Here is a 5,703-nt window from a genome sequence, read left to right as displayed (position 1 = left end):
AAAAATTAAAAGGTGAATTATCACTATTAATAATTTTTTTGTTTTTTTATATAAAAAATCCGAAAATATTTATTTTAAAAAAAAAATTCGGGAATGATTTAAAAAATAAGAAAAAGGGAAGTATTGAATAAAAAAAAATATAAAAGTAAAAATAGGTGGAATTCTCTTTTAAAAAAGTAAAAGAATGTAGAAAATTAAAAAAAAAGTTTTGTGGAAATTTTAAAAAATTAAAAAGTAAAAGAAGGTTGGAATTAAAAAATAAATATAAAGATATGTGAAAATTTAAAAAATTTAAAGTAATTGAAAGTAGCATTTTTAAAAGAAAAGGAAAGTGGTTTGTTTTTTTAAAGAAAAGTTAAATAAAGTGAGATTCTCTTTTAAAAAAATAAAAAGTGGGATTTTAAATAAGATAAAAGTAATTAAAGTTGGAATTTTAAAAATAAAAGTAAATAAAGGTGGGATTTCTTTTTTCTAAAAAAATAAAAGCAATTTGTAAGTGGGATTTCTTTTAATTAAAGAATAAAAAAATAATAATAAACAAATTTGAAAATTTCAAAAATTTTGGTATAAATAGAAGAGAAAATTTAGGAAGAAGGGGGTTAAAAAAAGAGGAAAAATAGATAGAGAGAGGAATAAAAGAGGGGGCGGAGAGAGCGATATACATTCGATATACACTCTGGATACACTGGATATACAGGGACCGAATCCATTTTGGAGAGGGGTTGAACATTTTCCTGAAAATCTTAAGAGAGTGCTGGAGAGTTTAAAAGGAGAAAACAAAAACAAAGTAGTCTACGAGTTTAGTTTTGGGTTTAATACACGCGTGATTGAGTCTGTTTGTGGTGATGTTGGTTGTTGCGGTTTAGTCTTTTATAAACTTTTGGGGTTGTTCTATTGAGCTTGTTTGGTTTTCTTCAAATTTTCCCGAGCCTCGAATCTGGTTTGAATTGCTGTTGTTGGGTTGTTGTTGTCTTGTCGTGTTATTACTATTACTGACTGCTCTTTAATCTTCTTGTATTGCCATTTCCAGGTACACAACTGTAACATTGGTCATTTGTAGGCCGAAAACATAAGCATGAATATACATGAAATTGCAATATGTGTTAAACTCTAACGCTAACAAGTTTGTTGTTGATCTAGAGATTTCGAAACAGTTAGCTCGTTAGAACGTTCTGGCAGATTACCATTACCACACAAGATCTAAAGGGCTCATTCCGGAAAGTATGTCTGGTTCAGACAAAAGTGTTGAGGAGGAAAAGACAGAGATGAAAATGATGAAGGAGGAAGTAGACAGGTTGAGACAAGAGAAAGCTGGGATGCACCTAGCCTGGACTAGGGGACAAACATCATCAATCCTTCCCCCTACTCCTACCCTCTCACCGGCTCGGACTCCGGAACACCCTCCCACTGGTCCATCAACGAGTTTCCCCATTGCCCAATACTATCAAGGGGAAACTTCCTATAATCCCCAAGCTCCACCACCCAAACAAAATCCTCCTCCACCAACTATTCCTGTTTTTGTGGCACCTCCACCCGCCACGTTGCAAAAATCAGCCGATGAACCAGTGTTTCAAGTTCACGACAACCAGTACTATCCTCCCGGACTCACCTTCAAAGCACCCGAGCCATACACTTACACCCCTCACCTTCAGCTCCCGGCAGAAACTAAGAGGCTGGCTAAGAATCCGGAGCAGGACGAAGTGCTTCATAAAGTGAAAAGCCTGGAGCAATCCTTCAGTAATGTGCATGGATTGGGCAGCCAAGTTAGTGTGGCCTAAAAAGATCTGTGTCCCTTCCCCGATGTTCAGTTGCCGGCAGGTTTTAAGATGCCAAAGTTTGATCTATATGAGGGACATGGTGATCCCATGGCACATCTACGAGGTTTCTGTAGTAAGATGAGAGGGGCAGGTGGAAAGGATGAGCTGCTGATAGCTTATTTTGGTCAAAGTTTAAGCGGGTCCGCACTGGAATGGTACACGAGGCAAGATCCTAGCAGGTGGTATACCTGGGACGATCTAGCATAAGCATTTGCAGGTCACTTCCAGTATAACCTTGAGATCGTCCCTGACCATCTCACACTGTTGAAACTTGAGAAAAAACCTGGAGAGAGCTTCAGGGAATTCGGATTCCGTTGGAGAGAACAAGCAGCAAGAGTCGATCCACCAATGAGGGAAGGTGAAATGGTGGACTACTTCTTACAAACTTTGGAGCCAACTTACTTCGGTCACCTGGTGACGTCAGTTGGTAAATCTTTTAACGAAGTAATAAAAATGGGCAGTATGGTTGAAGAGGGACTCAGGTCCAATAAGATAATGAGCTATTCGGCAATCGAGGCCACAACTCAGGCTATCCAAAGTGGCACGGGAGGTGCGCTCGGGAAAAAGAAGAGAGAGGAGGTCGCAACAGTTGAGCAAGGTACTTGGTCCAGATTCGGAGGTTCCCCCCCTCACTACCAGCCCAGACCCCATCACTCAAATTACCCACACATGTCATATGGCCTTCCATAACCCTACTACCCACCATCAGAGCCACGCTTTTCCGCCCATCACGCCCAAGCATATACCCAGCCTCCGGTTCAACTGCAATGGCATGCACCTCCCCCACAAAATACATACCCACCTCCACAAAACACATACCCACATCCACAATACACATATCCACCTCCGAGGGCCTATAGAAATCCTCCAGGGTCAGGTTTCCGTGGGAATCAAGCTTTCAAGAATGAGAGGAAGCAGAAATATACTCCGTTGGGAGAATCCTATACTACTTTGTTCCACAAATTGAGGCAGTTAGGCCTGTTGAATCCTATTGAGCCCAAATTGCCAAATCCCCTTCCTGGAAATCTTGACCCGCCAGCGAGCTGTGAATATTGTTCAGGGGCTCCTGGACACGATATTGAGAAATGTTGGAAGTTGAAAAATGTCATGCAAGAGCTTATTGATACAAATAGGATCGAGGTTCAGGCTCCAGAAGCACCAAACATTAATCAGAATCCGCTACCGGCGCACCATGAGACCCACATGATCGAACTAGTACACAAGAGAGGGGAACTTAAGAAGCCCTCACAAACGGTGATGATGATCCGTGCCAGTGAAAATAGTTCGAAAGAAAAACCGACCAGTGGAAAAGCAGTGGTGCAGTACGTAGATGACAAGCCAGTTATGGTGATGGAGAAAGGGTCCAGCAAGGCGGATGTACAGTTTGTGGGGCTAAAAGTAAAAATCAACAATTGAATGACTACTCCTCTTCTTATCCGAAGGGAGTCTTGGTAGTGGGCTCTAATTTTATTTCTTGTTGTCTGGATTATTCCAGGGTTGTAATCCAGATTTTTTTTTGTGCTCGCCAAAGTATGAAACTTTGCTATCCCGTATTTTAATAAAGTGAAAGTTTTTTTTCTTCATTCCTTATTTTGTTTTAATTTTTCTTCTTCTTTTTCTCTTCTGAACAGTTTTCTTTATACTGGTTCTAATGACATGGCATGCACGATGGATCTTCAACCTAGTCTAAAAAAATCAATCTGATTTCGAACTTATAGTACAAGATTGTGATGATGAGTCGGAATACGATGAGGATGAAGCCTTCGAAGAAATTAACAGAGAGTTGAGCCAATTTGAAAAAAAAAACAAGCCCAACTCAAATGACACGGAAACCGTCAATCTAGGGGATGCGGATGATATCATGGAAGCTAAGATAAGCGCCCACATTGAACCAAGCATCAGGGAAGAACTAATCAAAGCACTTATTGAATTCAAAAATGTTTTGCATGGTCATACGACGACATGCCGGGTTTAAGCACCAATCTAGTGGTTCACAAATTGTCCACTGACCCGGCATTTCCTCCCATCAAGCAAAATTGAGGAAGTTCAAAACTGACATGAGTGTTAAGATTAAGGAAGAAGTAACCAAACAGCTGAATGCTAAGGTTATTCGGGTCGCTCGATATCCTGATTGGTTGGCTAATGTAGTGCCAGTGCCAAAAAAGATGGAAAAATCACGGTGTGTATTGATTATCGCAATCTGAACAGAGCAAGCCCAATGGCGCTTTATGTTTAACAGATATCGAAGGGAAATACTTCGACATGGCTATCAATTCTGACGCAGTTAAGAGATATTATGTATGATTTCTTGTAATTGTAATTGTTGTTTGTTTGTACTTAGCATTTATCGGAGAATGAAATGACGGAGACAATTCTTTCTTCTATCCAAATACTTTAACCTTTGCTTCCCCTTTTGAGCCTTATTTATTCTTTCATACCCCTCTTTTGGAATCAGTAATGAAAATGAAAGAAAAAGAGAAGAGAAAAAAATAATGATAATAAAGACAAAAGAAAAATCACAAAAAAACAAAGAAATTGGGAACTACGTTTGACCTGATTCCTCAAAGAAGGATACGTAGGCGCCTCATGGCTAGGTCATAGTGTAACAAAAAACAAAAAATTCCCAAACAAGAAAAACTGGGGCACAAGTTGTGTTTGTAATTTTGGAAAGAAAGTTTGATTCCAAGAGTTGTACTGTTTTACTCATCAAAATTATTTTGAACTTTTGATACCCCTTTTCCTTTTGGCCATACACAAAAACCCATATTAATGTCCAAAAACGACCTCCCGATCAGTATCCGAGAAGTGCCAAGTCATGCATAACACTCTGATCCCCAGCAGAGAAGAGGATCATAAACTGGAAATGAATTGATAACCGAAAAGAATCCCCAGCAGAGAGTCATATCGGCAGCACTCCAATCCCCAGCTGAAAAATAAAATAAAATGAGAGAGTCTTATCGGTGAAAACCTTCACAGGCACCATAAGGCAACGAAATATGAGAGAAATAAAACGAGAGAGTCTTATCGGTGAAAACCTTCACAGGTACCATAAGACGTCGGGAGTTGAGAGAAACGAGAGAGTCTTATTAGTGAAAACCCTTTGAAGGGCACTATGAGGCGATAAGACAAGATTGGTGGAAAGGATCCGCATTTAGCAAAGAGTTGAGTGCCTGTTTATCCCCAGCAACATGAGGTCATCCGAAGGGTTGATTGATACAAATAGACTGGGTTGATTAATCTAGAATGAGCGACATGATCGTTGGGATCAGTTATATCATTCAGATAAGTTTTTTCTTTCCTTTTCCCCAGCATTTGTTCAGAAAGACTTCTTCTTTTTCTATTTTTTGAAATCATCATTTTTTTATTTCTTGGTTTAAAAACTTTACCTCCCCAGCAGTTTGTTTTTGAAAAGAATTTTCAGAGCTTACTACTAGTTGCCAAAATGGTACAACGTAAAATGCGAATAGGACAGGCTAAAGATAAGGCGATAAAGCGAAAAGAAATTGGTCGCAAGACCAAATTATGAATGGATCTAGATCCCAAGAGGACCAAATTTCCAGGGGAAGTTGGAGAAAAAACGGAAAAACAACAGTTAAAAGGTTATGGGAATCCCCAGCAGATTTGTGAGATACAGGAACAACTCCAACAGATTCTCGACCAAGTTCCGCAATGGTCGGACAACACAGAGCGGGGAAGGAAGAGAAAAGAAAAACCATCCCTAGCAGAAGTATCATCCTCAGCAAATAATATCATCCCCAGCAAGTTTTGTAACAAAGCAGGGAAAGGAAAAAGGAAAAACCATCCCCAGCAGAAGTGGCACGACCACTCACCACATTTTAATCTAACAAATTTCTCTTTGATTTGAAACAGGGAAAAGAGATATTAT

Source organism: Nicotiana sylvestris, chromosome 10 (genome assembly GCF_000393655.2).
Source record: "Nicotiana sylvestris chromosome 10, ASM39365v2, whole genome shotgun sequence".
NCBI lineage: Eukaryota > Viridiplantae > Streptophyta > Magnoliopsida > Solanales > Solanaceae > Nicotiana > Nicotiana sylvestris.
This window is presented reverse-complemented; position numbering follows the sequence as displayed.